At 40.9% G+C, this 24,263-nt stretch overlaps 1 long non-coding RNA gene across 1 annotated transcript; it reads right to left on the reverse strand.

The window, feature by feature from the left end:
* Positions 1–15,494, reverse strand: LOC119151819. Its single transcript, XR_005105562.1, has 3 exons — positions 15,329–15,494; positions 8,869–9,005; positions 1–1,157 (listed from the first exon to the last, which is right to left on the reverse strand). It is a non-coding gene; the product is annotated as an uncharacterized LOC119151819 (long non-coding RNA).
* Positions 15,495–24,263: the final 8,769 nt, after the last annotated feature.

The following is a 24,263-nucleotide window of genomic DNA, read 5'->3' on the forward strand; positions in this document are numbered from 1 at the left end:
CTACATGGAAATATATTTGGTAATAATGTAAATGCTTGTTGTCATCACGCCTTGCCAGTGGTTTTGGGGTCTCTGCATGTTAGGACTAGGGAAGAAAGTTGAAACTTGTTTGGTCAAAAAGTATAGGTCAGTTCTCAGGAAAGAAACAGGCGCTTCCAGAGTTAACTTGGATTAAGCTGGTACGTAAGGAGATGCAGCTTTCTGATAATTAAGGGATTTGTAGAGCACTGTGAGTCAGGATGGTACCTGTTAAGGGTACTTGGGCCAAGTCTACTTACGGTGAATCTTTCTTCTTTATCAGAATGAAAGCTTTATTGTCTACCCCTAGGTTGTTACATATCTTCACCTTTCCATAGGTACAGGGCTGTGCCTTTTCTAAAATCAGACATGAAAAATAAAATACCTCTTTCCCATGAAGTGTGTCCCACCAGTCATCACTTTCTTGGTGCTGAGCATGGTGCTGTGTAATACTGGCTGGTGATGCTTTACTTTTGTCTTGCTCTTTGCATTGTCTCTCACATATTCCTTAGTGTACGTCATCAGACTAGGAGCCATTCCTCACCTCACCGTTTCTATTTCTCCTCTAAAGCTTCCAAAAGTCTTTTGTACTGACTTACAAAAACAGCTGGAACCGCAACATCACTCCATTTTAAGCTCTGAATTGTGTTAGCCATTACATTGGTTCCACATGCTGCTTGGGTGGAGACATCAGTTAAAATTCCCAACGCAGCCAGCCAGGCCAGGAACTGTAGCTCTGTGTAAGTGGTGGTGACTTTCTAATTCTTGATTACATTATGCTAGAAAAGAGGATTGTTCCCAGAGCAATTTACCAAGAGGGGAAAAATGGAAATACTGTTCAAGGATGACCTTCCACCCCAGTGATCTATTTGGCTGGCGTCTGTTATTGCTCAGCTTCTCCGTCATGGGTTTTGCAGTAGTCTAGTGCTTTGTCATCGCTGCTAACTGGAAAACTCCTGAGCTCACTAAACAGTTTGTGAGGGGTTTGGGTAATGGCAGATGGATTTATGAGTGCAACTGTAGAACAAAGTATTCGTCAAGGTTACCTGAAATAAACATGGGTCCTGTGTGAGCAGGCTTTAAATGCATTGATTCAAAAAATTTCTTCGATTTAAAGTGCTATTCCTGAGCCCAAGATCCTGAGAGAGACGAGAGGAAAAAAAAGGGAATTACTTTGCACCACTCCAGCATGGGAGCAGGAAAACTGTTGTTGCGATTGTCTCCAAGAGAGAGGCAGTGCTGTAATCCTGTTTCATTTTCGTACACAGAACTTGAAAAGATTTTTCCTAGAAATGTGTAATGGGACTGTCAGAAAACAGACCACTCCCCTTCCCAGTAGTTTCCTGCTGAAGTCATTTAAGGCCTCTCACAGCTTTCATCTGTATAGGCACTGAGAACTCACGGGCCAAGTTTTTTTTATTTTTTTATTTTTTTTTAAATAGACTACCAGCAAAAATGAAGCGCTTTAAAAAAAGTCATTAGGAAAGAAATTTGGAAGTTTCTCTTCTCTGCCTGTGAAGCTGGCTCACCACTTAATTAGTTTCTCATTTCTGCTCTGTTTCCATCAATCCCGGTGAAGCGGACCTAGGTGTTTTTCTTCATTTTAGGTATTGCTAAAAGCATGTCTGTGAGCTGCCCAAAGGGGCGGAGAGAGAAGTTGTTCCTTACTTCACTTCTGGGACTGTCTGTTCAGGGCTTTACACAGGAGGTGGAAAGGCTTGTGAATGCCATTTACTGTGCACTCAGACCTGGTGATCACAGTAGGGTGAACATACAAAACCTGCTCTGCAGGCAACAGCCCTAGTACAGTAGCTATTTAAAAAAAAATAAAATTCCCTTTGTGGAGCTGGCAGATAGCGTGCATTCACAAAGATGGGACTTTTTGTTGGTATACATGCTATGTTTAACACAAATGATCAAGGCAGCGTGCTTTTAAAAGAAGCCATTATTACCCTGAATAAATGGATGCTACGCAGCATGCATTTTTTGGTTGGACTGAATTCAAACCTCCCATTCTGAAATGGATCGCTTTTTTGGGTTGCATTCATTTGTGTCTCAGGCAAATCTGTAGCGTGGATTTGTTCCTTAGATGAATGATACACATTTCATCCGGTTTCTTTCAAGCTGAACTCTGCCTGGCACAGGAATGATAAATGTTTTTTTCTTTCTCCTTCTGTCTAGAAGACCATGTTGTACTGTGAAAGATGAATGTCATTCCCAAGACAGATGAACTGCATTCAGAGGTGGATTTACTAATAAACGTTTGTAATGCCACGGCAGTGCCATAGGCACCTGATCAGACATACATACATTGTGGTAGTATTGAGCCTTAGTCACTTCCACATATCAGCCATTTTGTAAAGCTTTTAATTGCAAGTTATATGTCCTTAAAGCCTAGAGGAATCTTCTCTATAGGGAGGAAATTTGCCTATTTTCTTTTACTATTAGTCTTCGGGGTAGTGATGTATATACAGGTATTTCAGCCTTGAAGCATGAACTTCATGAAGCTAGATAGCCATTGCAAGTGACATATGCATTTAAGAAAAGAAAATGCTAATATTTAAATAGGCCGCCAGCATGCTATGAATGCAATCCACTGTATTGATATGACATTTAAAGTGATTTGCATTTGCTATGAGATTCTGCATACCTGATGTGTAATTTCTTGGAATTTCCTTGATCCAGTACATAGGGAAGCTTGGTGAGATGAGTACAGCCTAAAGAACAACTTCATGGTTGCTTTGAATTAAACTCCCAGTAGATCCCAGGATCAAATTTGGGACCAATGAGATAACTGGCCTATTTGGAGAAAACTTGGAGTTTGCTTCAAGCATCTGAGCCTTATCGTGCAGTGCTGGCAGGCTCTGAGCGTTACCTGTTCCCATCGCCTCCCTGCATCCCATCTGCCCGTGTGATAAGACCGTATGTTTGAGGCTAGGCAGACAAGGCGTCCTGTGGCCTTTCTGATAGAGGCTGACATGGGGTGGTGTGAGGACACATTGCACTTTTAGGCAGCCTGGATTCAGGCTGTCTGCAAGGGCCACCTGGAAAGGACAAGGTGGGTTGTGTCTCAAAACCTGTTTCTAAGAATGGCCATCTCGGGTACAATTTAAGCAAACCTCCAGGGCTATAGCTATGGTCTGGAAAGGCTTCAGATCCTTACCTACTTCCTAAGGTATTGACAGAAGTTCTCCTCATACTGAAAACGAGATTTGAACTGAATCCAAAGACTGTGGAGTCGGTGCAGTGGTGTGATGAAGGAGAGGAGCTGGTACACGCTTTCAAAGATTTGAAACTAATAAGCATATATTCAAGGAAATGGCATCTGAAATGCTTTTATTTCTGATGGTAACGATTTGCACCAAGTATAGCTTTGAGTCTTAATATATCTTCTTCTATCAAGAGTCTTGATACTCAGAAAAGTAGGGCCAGTGAGTTAGCAAGGATAATTAGAGATGTCTCATCTATTCTGTTGTGATACATATACACAGTAGTATATGTCGATAATAGGAGGCATGTAATTCAGAAACCGTTCTGCCAAAATCTGTGTCTGCTCTTTGGCCCCTTGTGTAACAGATGGCACCAGTCACCACCTAGTCTTAGTGCAGCAGCATTTTTATACAGAATCCCTTTCTATGTGTGAGAGCCCTTCTGAGAACCAGCAGCAGACAACTGGCTGAGTATCTGAGGCATGCGATGTACAGAGGTGACAAAACCCGACACAAGCAGCATAAGCCTTACTTCCTATCAATAAAAGATAATTGCTGGCAGAAAGTGGTGAGTGTCAGTGGCTGTTTAGATTAGGGAGGGATCGGTTGTGTTCAGGGAGGGAGATAGCGTTTGCTTAGGTTTTCCCTCCTGGAACTAGTTTTAGTATTTCAAGCACGTTGGGGAACTTCCCCCCTCAATGGGCTAAGATGTGAGCTGGATGATGTGTATGGATCTGAGAGAATAAGGCTTAACAACGCTTCAGAAAAAGTGATTGCATATCCTATAATGCTAGCTTTGTTTCTGGGTGCCTGTATAGGCTGTCTCAGTATTTGTTTGCTGACTTTTCTTGCAGCTTAAAATGCACAAGATGTTGCCTGTTTCAGCCTGTTGGGGCTGACAAAATACTGAAGATAAACAAAACCATAGAGTAAAATGCAGCTGAAACCAATCCTGTACAGGGAGTCCCTATATGTGTTATATCAGAGGTAACAGCTGGGATTTGCTACTGACAACACTACTAAACCCATGGTTTTTTCCGTCTGACTGTATGCTTAGTGTGCATGCCCTGTCCAGCAAAATGGAGAGCTGATACTTGTCTCCTTTTTATTCATTGTCTGTGGGAAGGTTATTTAGAGCAGCCTTGTCTGAGTCACTGTGTCATAAGCTAGTTCAAAAGGCATATGCTGTATGTAAAACTGCTCCAAGAAGATGAGGAGCAGCCACAAAAGGACATACTTGTACAAATCACTATTCAGAGATCTTGAAACATAAGAACACATAGTTATGAAAGAGAAGGCCAGGACCCCAAAAATAATTGGCCAGGGTAATGGAAATTGTTAAAAGAATGAATGGGAGCAGCCACAACCCTTGCCAAGATCATTACGGTCATCAAGCTGACGAATGAGCCTGGCGGCAGCAATATATCCATACAGCCAAACAACAAGACTTATTGGTAATCTGTCCGTTTGCCTGACTGGGATCTCATCCACCCACCAGCGCTGGGAGAGACTCAGAGTAATCCCAAAGAGGCTCCCAAAAATCACTGGCCCTGAGTTCCTCTTGGTCCCTGGAAAGAACTCCGCCGCCTCAGCATGCTGTTAGACAACCACCAGCGAAGCCACAGGTTTAGCAGTGCCCTACGTGCAAATGTCGCACCGCGATACTAACACAGATTACTTTCGAACATTGCAGATCCTGTGTGCCATGTGGCTGGGCTTAAATGCTGCGTACGCTGCCAGGATGGCTAAAGGCACGTCAGCAGTTAAGGACCGCATGAGGTCTCTCTGAAAACGGACGTACGGGCTTGTGTAGCTCACCTCGCAACATAACTTTTCCCAGCAGAATATGGTTGCTGTAATACGGAAGGGCGCTTTGCTGCGCACATGCTAAGTACCCTTATCTCTCAAGTGGCCTGACTAACATAGTAAGATTAAACTAAGAGGAATGGGGCCTAACCTTGTCTCTACTTTGAATTCTGCCACCCCTTTTCAGACCCGGAGAAAAGGCTTTGGGCCCGGAAGCCTGCCTGTTCTTTCCGATTATATTAATCGGCCTAACAAAAATTTCATGTGCGTATTTTTTTCCTACAAACTCTGCTTCTCTCTTGCTGCAGTACAATTAGTTCCATCCTGGAATGATTGACATGGATGTAAATCAGAACAAAGGGATCGGACCAGAACTGTTAACAAAGTTAAAAAAAACAAAACACCAAAGCCAAAGCTGCTGTGCATTGGCATAAGAGCCCTTAGCCAGCTGACTGGGGAAGAAACCCCCTTCCCCAGGAACCAAGCATTAGGGATAGGAGGCTGAAGGCACTGTCAAACAGAGCACAAGCCTCTCCTAAGTCAGTTCATGGCTATAACTGCAATGGCGTTTGCAGCTTTTTGTGACCAGCTTTGCTTCTCAGCCCAGCGTTGGGAACAGAGCCTGACCCCTGTGGTGTGGAAGCAAACCTGGGCCCGCTTTCCAGGTAGAACTGGAGGAGATTGAAAGGGGTCCTGGAGTCATAATACAAAAATCACCAGTTCACACTGATACAAGCAGATCTGGGGGAGGGAATTCAGATTTAGGAGCAGGTAAAGGAAATGCACTTCTAGTTCTCAATGTATCCTTTTAGGATGAGGTTAAGGGGCAGGGTTTAAGCTTAAAAGGCAGAGGTGAAAAAGAATAGTGACAATGTTGCTTTGGGTTTTGTTTTTCACTTTTGTAACAGCTACAGTTTTTTGAGTTCTTTTTCTGAAAGTTGTCATTAATATGACATCATTTTTTAAAGACGGTTAAAAGTCAAATCCAGGTGCTTACTATACTGTTAAGTTACCCTCTCCACAATTCATCAGTCCTCTTAAAAAGACAACCTCCTCCCTAAAGCCTCTGCTTTATTTTTAGACAAAACTGTGGCTATTTAATGTCTAGTTCATTTAGAAAACTACTAGCAAGGTAGAACCAATAGACACATTACAGCAAAACCCACTGTTATTCTTTGCTTGTAACCTTTTCTGTGATACTAATATTGCAATATTATTTATTGTTTACACTGACCAGCGTCCAGATAACCAACTGCAAAGGCTTGATGTGGTAACAGTTAACACTAGAATAATTGAAAGTGTCCTAGATGACCTTCTGCAATACATCAGCATTATAAAGCGAGGTGTGTCAGCTGCATTAGCAAAGTGAAGGTGCAAGGGACTAACTTCTTGCTTCCTCTCCTGTTCAAGTAAACCTTTAAAAGACAAACAAACCTCCCCTTCACTATGGAACTGAAATGTACCACAGAATGATTCACACCAAATAAATAAATGCTTTTCAGTTGCAATCATTCCCTATTGAGTTGAAGTGGTATTAGGCTGTTTTAATCTCATCAGTTCCAGAAAGCATGCATAAATGAAAAGAAGTCATTTGAACACTTTAGGAGGGGGAATTGCAGCTTGCACAGAGCATCCAGCCAAAGGAAAAGGAATGATTTTATGATGGCTGAGCTCAAATCTATGCCAGTTTACAACTTCCACTACAATTATTTTCATTTCTCCACTTCATTCCTGAAAAAATTAACCCTGCATGATAACCCTCATGCATTTCATCTGTCTGCAGTTCCCACAGTATTTGCTACCGAAGAACTCAAAACATTTAGAACCCTTTTCTATCTGAATCTGATTGCCACTAGGGCTCCTACCCACCTTCACAGGGAAATTCAACTTTTACTCCCACCTGCAACACCAATCCACCCTAAAGGCTATCAGTGAACATATCCAACAAGACTTTTGTAACGGTGATTTTGAGCACAAATGCATGCATAGGAATCCTCCCCACCTAACGCTGAAACAGGACCACCTCTGCTGAGCAGCGTAAGTAATACAGACAGCTTGTGGCAACACTGAGCAATCATCTGCTTAGCCTAGAGCAAAAATGGAACCTATGGGAACGTACATTTGAATCAGCGTATCTTGGGAAAACATTTCTCTTGTGACATAGAAACCTTATTGACTGCAAATATCCAGAACTTTGATAGTACTACACTTAAAGATGGTAAATTCACTAGGACAGAGATTTTCTTAACAGCTGGAGTGAGCTGGCCACATGAGAATGAGCATTGTTCTGGCTGATGGTACCTGTGCGCTTCTGGGAAGATTTCTTCTCATAAACACCAGGCTACTTCTCTGTGAAATTTTTTCATGTGCACACCAGGAAGCTCCAGTCCTGCTAAATATATGTATTCTGGTGAGATCGTAGTCTGAGGTGGTGCAACAGTCATGACACTAATTTGTGACATACAGTTTCTACGTGCTGTCTTAATGAATGGCTCTGAATTTAGACTCAGCTCTGTGAAAACACTTGGATTGAGGTCTGAATTTGTTCTCCTCTTTTGTTCTTCAATATTCCCGGAGGGGTGATGTCTGATATTCCTGTTAATGTGGAATAGCATCTAATTTCCCAAAATGTCCTGTTGATTTGGACAGGATCATTTGGTATTAGACATACCATGCGGATGCTACAGTTAGCACTTCTGAAGTTTGTCTGTGCTGACAAACAATTCTGCCACAGAGTTTGCTCATTAAAACTGTGGTGAAAAGCAAATCTAGGTGAGACTTGAATGCATTTAAATTAAGTTTTTTGGTATGCATAAATAACAGCAACAACAAAGCAGACTATTTTCCTGCATTATTGTTAATAACATGAAGGTGCATTTCTAACATTATTAACAATTCAGTTTCTCATTGGGTTTGGGATCTATGGAAAGTCTCTCCTTAGTAAAGAGAAACAAACAAAAAAATCTCTATTTTCCCAGTGGTGCTCATTAGTGATGCAGACTTGCTGTCAAATTGCCACTACACTGCAAAAAGATATGCAAATCAAAAGCCTTCATACACTGTAAATTTAACAATTTAGCAAGCAGAATATACAATTCGTATACCTAAGAACAGAGACTAGGCACCAAAACGAAAGGAAAGCTCTTGTCAGTTTGGTTTTTTTTAAAATATATTTTAAGAAATTTAAGAACACTGTCTTGAAATATTCATATATACTGCCAGATTATCTGAATTCAATTCTACCACCTTAGCTGCCTTCTGCTTGGAAGAAATACATGTTAAACCATTGTACTTATTGAAATTGTTGTATTTTTTTTAATTGGAAAACTGCACAGAATAAGTTGCAATTATAAAGTTTCAGATAAAACAGTTTAAAATTTAATTCCATAACTAAATTATATATATATGTATAAAATTAGAAATGTTGAAAAGTCAGATCAGTTTTTATAGTAGCCAGTTGTTGACTAGTAAATAAGCTCCACCTCTCTAATAGGAAGCAGCAGATGAATTCCTGCAGTTCTCTTTGTAATTCTGATCCAAGTTCTTCTGAGGCCAGTGGAAAGATTTATATTAAGACCGCTTATTAGGACTTCATTTTACATGTGTGTGTCTCACTGAGATGAGTGCTTATTTCATCTGGTTATTTCAGGGCTTCCAATCTCAACTCTACAGTCTGTAAAGAGTTGATTCTTTTTCTTGAAACTAAGATAGTGTATTAAATAGAGGGCTATTGGATAGCAACAGACATTTGTTATTGGTCCATGGCAAGATTCCAAATCGTATCAATTCTAAGAATATACTTTCAATAAATTTTGAGATAACAAATCATACTGACCACAAAAAATGTCCTTAGGTGACACCAATAATGAAGGAGAGTCGCTTCTGACAGGCAATTCTTGCTCTTGCAGGTGTGCTCTCACAAGGCTGGGAAAGTCTTTGTTTTTGGGAGTTTCCATAGTAATGCTGGCAGTCCTAAATGGAAACAAAAATATTTAAAAGGAGAAGTTTAAAAAAGAAAAAGCATGATTCAAATGTGACTGAAGTTTGTGTTTTTCTAAGAGTAGAAAGCAGAAATGTTGTTGTATATGGCTTTAAAAATTCGATTTAAATTAAATCCAAAGACAAATTCAGGAACATTTTTACCAACTGTTGTGGGCTTGGCATCATAAAAAACACTTTAAGGAAGGCCTTTTAAGAATCAGCAAACACAAAGTGACTCCTTTCATGTTTTTGTTTTCTGAACTGGGTGCCTGTCTTCTACAACTTGAATTTCCATACAATCAAAATAACCTTTGCCAGGATGAAAATGTTTGCTGCCGAAAGTACATAATGCAAAAACCCAGGCGGGCTTCATTTATTTCAGAAATAGCCTTTAAACATTTTGAACGCCTAAAATGAGACCGATGCCGCCATTTTAAAAAGAAACTTGCAATGCTGAAGAGAGATTTTTACGTTTACTTTTTTTTCTCCTGAAGATGAAACCCTGTAAGACACTCTGCACTGCACTGCAGCAGGACGGCGAGCTCCAGCGAGCGGTGCCGGCTGTGGCAGAGGTGGGCACAGGCCCCTGCAGCGCAGCCATCGTTCCATGTTTTGGGAAAAAGGGTCTGAAAGGCCTCTGGAGCTGTAACCAGGCGTCAGGCACCGGCCAGTTTTGTACAGTCCCCTCAAAACGCCAAAATGACTAAGGCAACAATGCAAACGTTGAGTGTGGTCCACAGTATTAGCAAGGCTGTGAACTTGGCACAGATCCCCCGAGACCTCAGGAGAAGATGAGGGGAAGCCACCTCCTCGCTGCTCTCACAGTAGGGTGGGAGGGAGGCTTGAGGTAGGAAAATGTCATGTGTGCCGTTCCCCCTGCTTGCTTTTGCTTCGAATGGAAGATGAGCGGTCAGACAGCCCAGTGCTAGGGCAGATCCAGGGACCTGCTGGCAGTGCTATTTATACACCACGGGGGAAAAACAGCACTTGAAAGTGCCTCTGTTCTAAGGTCCTGATTGAAAAAAACCCCAACAATTCTGCATCTGTGAAAACTTCCAAAAATTGCATTCCTCAGTATAGAAGCCGGATATATATTTGTCGAATCGGGCTCTTAATTAGGGAGGATGCAAAGGGTTTTCTTCCCCGCGACACTTCCTGCTCAGCAGTGTCCCCTCTGCTTTCTGCTAACCCTGCTAAAGTTTGATGTGGGAGTTTGTTGTTGTTATTTATTGCCACAAAGATACTTCAGCAATCAGCAACTTACCCCCTTCCCCCCCTGCTCCCGGCCCTCCCTTCTAATTTCAGATATTTTTTTTTTCAGGCCAGATTTCTTCCCGCTTACTTGGGCTGGTCTTTTCACTGAAACAAGCTCTTCAAACGCCCCCTGATCACTTGCCCTTCCTGTCCACGCTGGGTTATGCCAAACCTGTTAGTTCACAACAGGAAACCAATAGCTTGTGCTATCGGGAGATATTTCCTTCACAGCACAAAATGTCTGAATAATAATTTCGAGCAAGGCTTCACCCATTTCCTGCGAAAGGAGGGAAGTTTGCCTATCCCAGTCCCTCAGAGCTCTTTGTTTCCATCCCTTCGTGACGTAATGCTTTCTGCATAGGGAAGATGCATCATTTTCCCTTAACAGCAGTAAATTCAATATCCTGTGTAAAGTTTTGATTGCTCTCCAGCAATGAAACATGTAACATTTACAAATAATAAATTCAGTTATGTTTTAGTTTATACTTGTGGTGTCTCTTTCAAAAAAATAAATTAAACTTTTGGTGTCTGGAAAGTAACCGTAATGAAAACATGAAGGCTAAAGTTTGGTTGATTAAATATTTTAGTTGTAGGCTATTTGTCACTACAGGTTTAACTGCTGCGTATCCTCCCAGCAGACAGGACAGCCTTCCTGGTACCAGCTCTTGGTGAGCACCAGAATGCCCCAGACAAAATGTCCCTTCTGGCACTGGATTTTACAGGAATACTGCAGATAAACTGTGTCAGGCACTGACTCAACAACACATCAATTAAGCACATGCTTAACTTCCTCCCTATATAGCAAAACATTCACTTAAGCAAATACTGAAGAGTGACTGACTTTCTAAAGTGTAATGCTACATCAAATCCTCAATATAATGGCAATGCCCAATTGTTGAAAAGGGAATTATCAGGCAATACACGTTAGCTCTTCAGTGCTGGAACATTTAGGGATATTTTGGTTGCATTAGTTTAGGCAAAAATAAGCTATCCTTTATCCAAACAAAGTAGGCATAGAAATTACTACATACAAGCTACTTTTTTTTCCATTCGACCCCACTGTGGTGTTAACCTATTTTTGTAAAATAATCCAACCTGGAATCACGACATGTGTTTTATTTAATTTACTACAGTTTGTGTGGTTTTTGTTAATAACAAGTTTAATAAGGGCCTGTGAATATGATTTTTTTTTTATCACTTGTTGCAGGAAAAAAGAAAGCTTAAAAGGAGAATTTGTCAAAGAGTTTGAGGATCTTAAACCCAGCTCATCACAGTTGTTATTATAGTGCAGTCTTAATTATGTCAATTGCTGTCACACAAAAAACATAGTAAATCTCTTTCTCCATTATTCTGAAGGCAATAATATTTTTTTAATTTGAAATGGTTGAGCTAACATGAAATACTGCATCTCTACTAATTCACTCGTTCCAATCAAGAGGCCCAGCAGAGTCAACTTACTGTTTTCTTCCCTCCTTTAACAGGCATCGCATGCATTTCATACGGTCTGCCCGCTCAGCTGGGATGCCACAGGTAGCAGGCACCTTCCTTCGTATGGCTTCTAGTCATACTAGTGTTAGCTAAATAAACCATTTTAACACCTCTCCACTAGGAGCTGTGTTTAAGAATAGCAGCTTTGTGCTTCAGCGTCTCTTGCTTGAAAGGCAGGAACGTGGTTTTCTGGCTGAAGGTCAGCAGGACCTTTGCATTTCATGTTTTGCAGTCCCTTTCCAGAAGTACCTTTGTCAGTTATGGACCCAGGCAGCAAAGTCTCTGCTCTAGGCAGATTTCACCCACCTTGACCACCTTCAGTCCTCACTTGCCCCATCAGTGACTGTAAGATGTGAGACAATGTCGGTCTCTTTATATTTGTTTCAGAGGAACTGTAAAAACTAATTTTGTTTCGCTTCACTTGGGGATGAGGAAAGCATTTCCCCATCAGTGTCTTTCACAGATAAGAAAACTTGTTTCTGAAGAAAAAAGAAAAAAATCTGCAGAATATAGTTCAGTCCTTTTTCTAATTGTTCAACCTTAAGCTGGGACATCTTGTCGAAAACCTTCTTTGAAGGTGATACCCCAAGGCTATTGTTGCATCTTGGTTTTTTTTTTTTCCCTTCCCAATTTTGAATCCTCTTTGATCTGGGCATTTGAGAATGACTAAGTTACATTTCATTGTGTAACAAAATCCCAACTGGTTGTTCATTCAGTGCTTTATAAGGCCAAATCTGGAAACCCTTACTTCCTTCTGGCCACCTGTCTGAAGCAGAAAAAGAGGTGAGCTGGAGGATGTTCTGAGAATAGCAATGCAAACAACTGGTGCCCAAAACAATCAGCTGCTGTAAAGCTGGACATGCTGAATATGTCTAGTTGTGCCTAATGGCCAGAAAAGCTAATGACAGCGTAACTCTGTTGGCTATTAGAGAAATACAAATGCCAAGGTATAAACAAGCATACTTAAGAAAAAAAAAATAAAAATCAAACCAATCATCAAAGAAAGTTTCCTGTCAATCCCATGTTTTAATATCACAGAAAGATCTTTTATAGCAACTGTGGGAACACAATGTCCTTTTCAGCTTGTAAAACTACATTTGCATAGCATTTTAGAAAGGTCTGTGCAATCCTGCAGGCTGGCAAGAAGCGACATTAAGTCCCCTTCTTCCTATTATTAACTTGTATAATTCTGTATATGCTTCAGACAACTTCACTAAAAATCCCACAAGAATGGGAGTTTGTGCAGAGTATTTATATTTTGCTGTAGAATAGATCACCGTACTGTGTCTATCTGTCAAAACACATGAGTAAATCATGCTTAAACTTCATTCTCTAGTTGGTGAGTTGAGTCTCAGAAAGATTAGGAAACTTGATGAAGGCCACACAGGAATGAACGAGAAAGGAACAGCTGATGTAGCATAGTCTGTTAGCTGGTACAGAGGCTGCAACTGCACGTACCAGCTTCTGTGACACACCGCACCGTGCTGGAGTGCAAATGGTTCTAGACTTCTCTATATTATACACAATACAATTAGGAGAGATGCCTAGTGCCCTCGCTGCAGCAGCAATGATGGTCTCGGATACGGCTGGAGGGGAAGGGAGGAGAGGTGGTGCAGAACAGCCGTAATAGATCAGGCAATGCCAGTAGCTGGGAATGATCAAATGTCCCTACTAAACTCACAGAGGCACAAAAGGAGCTAATAGCTGACATTTTCAACACCGGAATTTTCAGGCAAGTAAAATCATAATTTTATCAGAATAGTGATATAAACATTGTATCATATATAACTCCTGGCTTAAAGTCCGGTTCGGCAACCAAGTGGTCTTGGAAACCAGATACTTTTGTAATCTCTGCCCCTTAAATAGGTTAAATCCATCTAACACCTTTCATGCCAACATTTCTTTTGCATAGTGCTCAGGCTCTCATTCTGTTTGACATTTTATTTCCACTATTGAATTGTCTTTTCCTTGTTTTGCTCATTCACAGTGCATACTGGCCAACCTACAAAAATGTAATTTGAGTGTTTTAAACTAGACTAATATATTTTGACTGTATCCTTGCTGACAGAGAGGACTGTAATGCAGCCAGCTGTTCGTTGTTACTATGTTAAATAAAGTAGAACTCCCTTGTGGTATTCCATATACTAACAAATGATGTAATGAAATTCTGGTCATGTGAAAATTCTATCATTATACCACCCAGAATCCCCATGAGCAGTCACTTGCCTGAAAAGCCCCGTTAACACATCATCCTTACAATTCAGAACTGTAATTGGTTTAACCTGACATGCTGCTCATTTTCTGTCCCCTGCATGTTCCAGTAGTGCAAGTGCACTTTTCTCTGTATTGGTGAAAAAGCGTACAAGACAAAGGCTAGAGGCTTTGCTCTGTTAACATGATATATATACACCTACACACAGGATGTGAAATGCTGATTACAAGAAACATGATCTACAAGTGACAGGTGGGACTGTTCAGGTAAGGAAAGAGAAAGAAAGAGAGAAAGCCATGCATGGAGAGAAGGAAAGTATATCCTCCAAAAGAACTTGGTGAAGCCCATTTAACAAGTTTCTGCTCTCTTCCTTCCCTCCCCCATTCCCACCTGAATAGCTGTTGTATCGTGTCAGGGATTCAGGTTCTAACAGAAGCCCACGCACAGTTGTAGGATCACAGCTAAAGGAACAAAGAAATGCGGAGTGGGAGTGAGACCAAATGCAGCCTGTTTGAGTCTACATGAATACTGAAACCAGCTTCTCACAGGGCCGTACCTGAAAGTGTGAAAAGAAAGAAAAGAAGCGGGGAGAGGAATGAAGGACAAAAAGCTGGGTGAGCTTTACCTTAGACACTGTCTGGCCACAAACAGAAATTCTAACCTTGACTCAGGCAACTATGGGTCACCTCTGTGACTTACCCACATGGACCAGGGTGGCAAGAGGTCCAACACAAATGGACTGGGGAAAGCCGGCAGCAGTGAACAGCCTGTGTGTCCCCACTACGCTTGAGGAAGCAGGAAAGGAGGTAAAAGCAAGCACTGGTTTTACCATGGGAACTGTCAGGCAAGAGAAACCAAATAAAAAATAGCAAACTAAATTTAAACTTTTAGAATTTACAGATGGGTGCCTAGCTCTTCAAAAGAAAATGCACATGCATGGGGTGCCAGCCAGCCAGTCACATGCTGCATAGGAGACTCAGTTGTGGAAGCAAGTCCCTTAAATAAGCCAATCAGCTATGCAAATTGGGCACTGCAATACAACTCTGGCTGAATTCAGTGGAAGATAGAACAAAAAAAATAGCCCTGTGAATTTTGTACTTCTATTAGATTTGAAACATTTATCTCTTGCCCTTTTTTAGAGCCCATGTAACATGCTACTGGTGGAGAGCAGAAACAGTCTGGAAAATGATAAGGCGGAAAGGAGAAAGTTCTGGGTTAGCAGGGTGTCTGGGGAGAAAAGGACTGAGAGCAGCCATTCCCAGTAAATGCTTGGGCTTCCAGGGCAATCCTGCGTGATGCTGGGCTTTTTTGACTTTCAGAATAGGACCCCTAGAGCAAGAACATGAGCACTGCACTGTACCTGACTGTAGGGTGTTAGTTTTTATAGGAAACCGACGTACTGGGAGATCACCAACTCTTCCACTGCATGACCATAGTTCAGCACTGCTAGCAACAGTAAGGGCTGATTTCTTTGGTGGGAAGGATGTGAGTTTGTCTCCTGTTGAAATGAAAAGGCAACAATTAGCTGAAGGATATGCAGAAACTGAAATTAAGAGAAATCCTACGAATGCACGAGGACAGCAAGGGAGAACAGTTTGAGAGTTATCCCCATTTGCCTGAACAAGGCAGTAGGGCTGTACTGCCCAGAACATGGCCACACAGGTGTTTCAGCACATGATAATCAGTCTTATGCAAAGCACCACTGCCACAGCTGTATTGCTTCTGGCTCGGGAGAAAGTTTGCCTGTAGCCAGAACAGGTATCTCTACTATGCAACGCAGACATACCCCAAGAACCACTAAGAACAGGTTAAAGCGGCCTGGATGCATCTCTAAGAGAACTGAGGTGATGTTTCTTTCCATGATTCACCAAAGACAGGCAGAAACAATAAGTCTGCAAACACCAGGCCCACGTAAGCTTGGCTTAATATCAGGGCTTTCAGACGAGGGATAAACTCATTTGAGCTTGAGCCCTGCTGTGCTGCAGTTTTGTCCAGGTGCTTATCTGTTGTCTCCTAGAGGTTTCACTGCAAAAAATATCAGTGGGGAGGAGGAAGAACACCATATGGCATTTCCCAAGTGGGTTCGTATCACATGTGATATATTTTACATGTGTACATTTCTTGACTGTGGTCTGAGCCAACCACAGGCTAACCTTGAACCCTGCAAACTAAATACAACCTTGCCAGTGCAGCTGGAACAGGTGGGAGAGCCAGATAACACAGAAGGAGCTCAATCCACAGTGTCTTTAGAAACGAAAGAAAAAAATTACTCCTCAAAACCTGTGCTGTTACAGCCGCTCTTCTTGCTACGCTGACAACATTTTATTCTGGAAACGGCAGTGGGGTATGTTCACCACCACAGAGCATGAAGCTGAATGCAAAAATCTTACAGTTTTGTCACCCAAATAGCGTACAGGATACTGACAGCTAAGGACAGAGACAGAACGCTGACTCACGTACCCTTGCTTCCAGCTGAGCAACAGCCTTGGGGAACCATGGAGCAGAAAAGCCATTATATGGATCTGCTCATCCTCCATCACCTGCCTGGAGAAAATAAATAGATATTCCTTTCCTCTACCCTGGACGGCGTCTGCTGTGAGCAGTGCTAACACTGTCCAGCTCCCACCAGGCCACGTCTGTGCTCGAGCTCCCAGGAGAGCCGCTGACCCAACTGTAGCACCTGGGGGAATATTGTGCTAAAATTCCCACCAGCAGATATGACTGTGAAGCTGCAGGCTGTCATCCAGGATCCAAGCCTTCATGAAGCAGTTTTATTTCTGCAAGATAATTAGCGGTGGCAATGAATTGGCAAGAACCAATTTGCATGAAAGACCAATAAAACAATTTTTAATTCTCAACATAGCCTCTAAGGTTGTTTAATTGTAAAATACATGTTCTGTTCTTTATTTTTTTAAATTCACTTCATTTTTAAACAAACAGAACTCCCCTCCCCACTCTCCTAGGAAGACATATAACGACTTACGAAATATTTTGGCTGATGTCACAGATTATTTTATTTATTGGTGACATCATAATGAAATAAAGTAAAAGGGGGGAAAATTAAAGCTATCAGAAAGAGGTCAAATTCCAGCCATTTCTCTGGAGTGAGGTTCAGGTCTGAAGTAATTTTTCACAAGAGATTTTACATTTACAAAGCTTAATGAGGTTAATTTGAAACTGAATGAGCTAATCATTGGTTTGATACCCTGGACACTGCAAATATATTTCTTCCCTTGGTGTGATAATGTTATTTATCATCTTTCTTCTGCTATTCTGCAAAAGAATCATTTCAATTTCAGGCAGAGACTCTGACTTCCATACCTGTGAAAGCTTGTGCTGCTCTATCATCTTAAATGCCAAAAAACCCACCCATCTCTGGAAGGTTCACAACAATCTGAGTTGGTAAGGGTGGAAAATAGGATGCTGCCTGCTGAACACTATCCATTCAGGATTTCTGTGCTTAGGCTGGGAATCTTTCCAGAGAACTGAGCATGAATTCTACCTCATCTCAGTTTTTGGTTGTTTGTGTTTGGTTTTTTCCTTTATTTTTTCTGTGGGCTTTCTGGCATCATTTATAGAACAACTCACAGGAGGTGCTGAGTTTAAATATTTCCAAAATTTGCAGGTTTCACCCTGTGGCTTTGAAGCACATACAAATTCTACAAGGCAGAAAAAGTAAAAATAATGGCTTGCTTTCCACCTCTAGGCCACTGAGCAGAATCATGCTGCCTTGGAAGAGTTGCTCAGTGGTGTACTTGAGTGGTGCTTACAGTTTCAATACATTTCCTAACTTAGCCACACTAACATCCAAACTCCTCTCCTGTCTAGGCCTGCACAGCCAAAGCCCCCTGGCAGAGCTTCAAAAGGCAGAACGGAGAGGGGCAGCAGCCCTAGCACAGATGTTTGCTATTTAATTCATTAATGCTGTCTTGGTGTTAATCACTTGCACATTCAACTCAGAGAGCAGAACCATATAGGAGGAGGAGAATATAACAGAAAAAGGTCACACACAAAAAAAAAAAAAGAAGAAGAAGAAAAAAAAAAGAAAAATCCATTTCAATATTAATTGGGAGCAAAAAAGAAAAGAAGGAAGATTTCAATCCAAAACCTGTGTGCTTTCCCTGCAACTCAAAACTGACAAGCACACCCTGCAATATTGCTGGTTTGTCTTTGCACTGAAAACCAACACATCCAGAGACATTACTGTGGAGCAAGTCCTGTGAAGACCCAGGGTAAATATTCCTCCTACCCTGCACCCCTTTCACACTGCTCAGTTTCTGTTTTTTATCACACGGCTCCACCACCACACGATTTCTCCCATTTCCTGCCCAGCACACATGGCCCTGTGTCCACTCATGAACAAGCCAACATCCTCTTCCACTCACCTCTTCCCAGAGGCCTGGTGAGACACATGGGTCTACCCGGAGGAACTGCTTTACTGTGGGGTATTTTACTGTCTGGACCACAGTGTTTTGAGCTGCTGCTTCTTAAAGTGCGAGAAAATAGCTAATGTAATACAATGGCTATCTCCACCCCAGAGCCTGTGGTTTTCCAAACCCACAAACTGACTACATGGCAGCCAAGGTTTTATATATCTCTATATCTCTATATATTTATAAATTTGTATGTGGATCACAGTATATTCATACAAATGGATAATGAATGGAATCTACTGATTATGACTTACAGACTACACTGACAAAAGATGTTGGTGTAGGCTAGTTTGGATGCAGGCTACAGAACTCCAAGAACTTTGTTGAGAGGAAAAACCATCAGAAAAGATCTCTGTTACACAGTTAAACACCCTTAGGAAACTCTACGTAACCAACGACTTTTGTACATTGGCTTGAAACTACAGCTGCAAGCTGTATAGAGGAAATGACGACAGGATATAAAGGACTAGGGAATATTCAATATTTACTAAACAAAGATCTCAGTTTGAGCATGTGTCCTGTCATACTGTAAGTATTTGACAGAAACAGCTCTCTGTGCTCGGACAGTCTGGAAAGTCATTGCTGTCATTTTGCAGTCCGCATGCAATAAATCACCTTGCATTAAGGTACTTGCAATAGCCGAATTTTTCCTCCCCTCTTAAATTATGAATTCAAGCTAGAAAGGCTCCAGCAAACCAAATGGCACTGATAAATACTGGAATAAAACCTGAAACACTGAAAGACCCATGATGATTTCGAGAAGCTCATTTCACACTGTAGTTGTTCAAAGGAACTTTCTTCAGAAGCAGCATTTCCAAGCTCCGACCTGAACTCATGTTAAAATCACACCAACTTGCTGAAAGGGATTTTACAACTTCATCTGACTTCTGGAGTGACTAGACAACAGTTCAGAACTTTTTTAATATTGCCAGATGAGAGCTGTTCCTTTAACACAATATGCTATGTCTTCTCCTTGGGAACTAAAGAAAAGGGCTATTGTAAAACATCGTTATTTATGAGCTGAGTTATGGTGCTTGCCAGATGACAGTGTGCAAGGGGCCCCGTGTCTAATCAGGCTGTACCAAGCTCAGGCACTGCAGGGACAGACTGCTGCCTTTTGGGAGCCTTTAATCTGGAGAGACAACAGAGGCAAGAGGTCAGAGATTATCAGCCCCATGTTGGAGACGGCCAAAAGTGATTAAATTACTTGCCCGGCTTCAGAGAAGGAAGCCTGTGGTAGAGCAGGGAACTAAACTCAGATCCCCGAGGCCCATGGCTGCACCCCTGGCGTGCTGTGACTCACAGCTAACTCATGGCTGACGAGGAGAGTTTAGTTTTCAGTTATCAGAGATTACCCATCTCCTCTCCCCTTTGCATTAAGCAACCTAGGATAATCGAAGTGGTCACATTTTACTGGCACTCTCATTTGTAGAAATTAACTTTGAGGCCCAGATGATACCTAAGCATCTGCAGGCATCTTGGTTCACAAAATGTGATAGAAGACAGAAGGGAAGATCTGTAATTCCATGTCACTCATCTGAGTCAGTCACAAGCAAGCAGCAGTCCCAGTTCTCACAAGATCCATTTGAAAAGACCTTTGACTTGGGAACTGTAAATTCAGGGGAACTGTGATCGCTTTGCGGTTAGTCCTTGACAAGAATAAAAACTATAGTCTTAAAATAAATTATTTGGTGACACCTTCAAAGTAGACTCCATTGGAAGGGGGAGCCCCAGTGATCCCACATTTATGATGGACTTGTTTCTGCCAGCAGGTTTGCTCCTCTCATTTTATCAGGATTCTCTGCCATCATTGCATTTCCTGAACTTTTCCATCATTAATTTACTTTTTTGTGCAGATGTGTCCCCGCTGCTCTTCTCAGGTGCTGCTTATGCAGCAATTTGAACAAACTGATAAGCAAACATTTGCTGCATCAGCGTACAAAAGGGTTTGCTTGATTCCTAGCTGCTAATATGGGTGCCAGATTGAAGAGAATCACAGAGACAAAAAAATAGTGGTAAATCAAGCTTTTAGCACCTTTTGAATGTCTTTGAAATGCAACTTGTTCCTCTCTTATCTTCATAGTTCAAACAATATTGAACTCTGAAAACAGGTCTCTTCTTGTTCAAGTAGAGCCTGGCTCCTGTCTAAGAGAGCAATTTTATACCCCTGCATTTACCGTTCAGTCCAGAACCACTATAAACTTCTCTAAACTGGCTGCAGATTATATTTTCCCCTCTTTTGGGAGCTGCAGGAATAAAAAGTTGTAATATTTTGTTTCCCTGCAAATTTCTTGTGCTGCTTAGCTCTAGAAAGGGGTTTGATCTTTTCATTCTTTGATTAGAAGACAACACGGGTGGGGAAGTAGTGTGCCTTTAACAGCATTGCTAATTTTCTTGAGCTGACAGCCCAAGACTAGGTGGGAATTTATTGCAGGAGGCCTTTTTTTTTCTTTGCAGTACCTGTGCGAGGTATAGAAAACCAGGTATAGAAATAGCTGCAGAGTGTCTGGCTAGCAAGTCTTGACAAAGTCATTTACTCCAGGTGTGATTGATGTTGCTGTACAGGGAGCCCAATCATTATTTGGCAGTTTAGTTTCTCTTTTATAATCTCATTTTTCCTCATAACTGTGAAAATGAAAGAGTTTTGCTTAATCCTACCAGCTTGTTCCAAAGTCAGGGGAGACTACGTGCAGTATTGAACAACACAGTAACACGTCATGAGAAATAAATTAAATGCCTTTGTGGTGTCAGCTTGGGAAGAAACGAGATAAAATGTTTTTTTCCATGTACTGAATGAACCCAGACAAAATCTGTCTAGATACTAGACTCACTACAACATGTTTGTATCATTTTTGGAGGAGTGAACAGTCTGTTTTATGGCAGACACTCAACCATGCTACACACTCTGAAAAATATTCCCTTTTCTCAGAATAAAATTCTTCATAGCTACATAAAACAGAGAGGAAGTTATTTGGTAAAGTCTTCTGGAACAGCAAAGCACACTGGCTGTGATTTTATACATCACTAATATTTTTTTCTCAGGTTCCAACTCCTCTTGAATCCAAACTAAATGAACAAAACCCAATAAAAGGAGAATTCAAAAAATCAAGTGCCCGTTCCAGGTGACCTCATATGTTGGAGAGCAAGTCCTGGGTGATTGTGGTTACTGGAAATCTATTCTGGGTGGAAGTGTATGTGATCTTTTCTCCAGGACTAGGATGCCTCTAGTTTCTACTAAGGTGATTTCAGGTAAATAAGTATTATTTAAGCCTTAAAGTTTCAGTTCACAGAAACTGCAGCTAGTTACTTTCTAACAACAACAACAACAAAAACAAACCCAAAAAAACCCCAAAAGCCCAAACACTATCCCCCCCCCCCCCCCCCCCCCCCCCCCCCCCCCCCCCCCCCCCCGAAAAAAACCAACCAACAACACTGCAACAGGGACAAAAACCACAATAAAAACTTAAATGTTATTCCAGGGAGGATTATCCATGCGTAAAATGTGCATTTTTCAGTCTCTGATTTACCCACATTCCTGAAAATTTCATTTACTATCAACCACGGTCAAATAGGAGAGACAGCATTCTCCGTAATAGCAGCCCGTGTATCTCTTTTTAAATACTGAAAATATCAGAGTGTCCAGGTTTAAGCACAGCAAATTGAGCATGAAGAAAAAACTTTTAAGGATAAGCTTTACATGAGGAGCCTCCCAGTCTCCTTGTGGGGAAAAAAGCAGTCTAAAGAAGGTAACTTTTTTTTTTTTTTTTCTTTTTAAACATGCAAGTGACAATTTGGGAGTTTTCATTCACAACTACATTAACGCCTGTAAAACTGCTTATTCCATGGCAACATTCCAAGTACTAGCAAGACACTTTATTCATTGCAATAACCGAAAGCACCACCCATTCTCACTGTATCTCTCAGGCCACAATCGCTGGTGTCAGATGTGTTTTTACTAACGAGACTGTGGAACTGGTAAGCAGAGAGCTTTCCCACCCTTCCCTTCTCCCAAGCATCCGAAAAGCCACAGTTTCACAGTGGCCACACCCTGCTTGTTATTGTTGAATTCAAATATTAAAGGTGGGTTCTTTTATATTTTCCTTAGCCTTTCACCTTTAGTTAAAATAGAGTACATTCAAGGGACATCTGTGTTACTAGCAACAGCATCACATGAAGGAGCTTTCTATAAATAACATCACTACTAAACAAATGGCTGGAGCGTAGCACTTACTAGCACCATGAAGGTAGCATTGTGTTATTCTTGGTAGATCTGACTTAGTGAAGTAAAGCATATATTTATTTTAATTTTGAAACACTATTTTTAAGGTGCAAATAACATGGAATAGCAAGATTCAGAAAATGCATTGCCAAAATTGCTGAATTTTGTAGGTGACACTGGCAAAATGACTAACGTCCAAATTAAAAAAGTGGCTCCTGAACTTTTGCACTTAAATTTTTTAAAGGTTATTTTTGGAAGTGGCATTTCTAGTCTTTTTTGTCTCTGTTTTTCAGCTGTAAAATGGGGTTAATAACACTGAACTAGCTCACAAGAGTATTATGATAATTAAAACATTCATGTGAGTAAAGTACATTAAGTTTCTCTGACTGAATGAGTCACTACAATACAGAAATTATTTCAATTTGAGATGTTTGGCATGTGAAGGAGCAAGGTAAATGCTGGATCATTTTCTTCTGTTTTTACAACTGAAAAAAATATGAACTCTATAAAAGAGAGGCCAGACTTGCAAAGAGCTACAGAAAATCTGTCCAAGTATACATTTATAGCATAATGTAGACATACCCCAAACCAGTTCTATATTAGCTTGCTAGCGGTCGCTCAAGTCTAGTCAAAGCTGTGATTTGCCGTGGAAATTGAGTAAACGACCCTGAGAAACTCCTTTACTCTTTACTCTAAACTTTACTTTACTCTAAACTGTTACTCTTAAATAAGGTAACTGGGTAAACCTAGCTTGAATGTTTACACTTTGAAGAAACAACTGCAGTGAAGACAATCTAATTTAAGCAAATAACATGATAAAAATTAGGTTGGTTTGAGAGAAACAGGGACAAGAAAAAAGAACATAAAAAACCATAGGAAGTGTTAATAGACATGATTTTAACAAGAGGGCCCAGTAGCAGCAAAGAGATTATGGAAGAAAACCTATAGAATTGATTAGAATAATAGTTTTCCATTCCCAAACATCCTGTGGAATGTAATGAACATGTTAAAAGAAAATTTTACCTTTTGTTTTTTGGGGTTTTTTTTTTTTGGCATTACGTGAAGGAATTCAAAGAGCCGCATGTCACACGTTAGACAGTATTAAGTATATAGATTTCCCAAGCATAACATCTACAGCCTACATTAAAATTCTGTTTAATGCTAGAGGTTTAAGACGTGTATGACATTTCTTTAAGGGAGAAACCAATTCACCTGAAAGTGAAGACCATTTTGTTGAAAGATTTGTATGTATCAATGAATAGATCTTGGAAATACGCATATTCAAGTACAGATGCCTGTTTGAAAATTGGACCCACGATTCCAAGTAAATTATATACTCCAGAAAGAAAGCTATGTGGTTTCTAAAGAGCACAAGGATAATAAAGAGTATCTAAGTCTTATTATGCTCCAAGTTTTTCAAAGCAGGCCTGAAATATTCACCAGTTTTCTTCATCTTTTCTTTGCAAAACACTCAAATAACATCTCTTAGAACAAATTTGCATAGAAAAGCCTAAGAAAGAGGAATCAGGAATGAATAGAGAACAAAGCAAGAAATCTCTTTTTTGCCACTATATGAATACACGACTTCTCCACACCCTAAATACTATGTGCAGTTCTGGTCCCCTCATCTTAAGAAAGATACG

The sequence above is a fragment of the Falco rusticolus genome, chromosome 7, assembly GCF_015220075.1.
Source record: "Falco rusticolus isolate bFalRus1 chromosome 7, bFalRus1.pri, whole genome shotgun sequence".
NCBI lineage: Eukaryota > Metazoa > Chordata > Aves > Falconiformes > Falconidae > Falco > Falco rusticolus.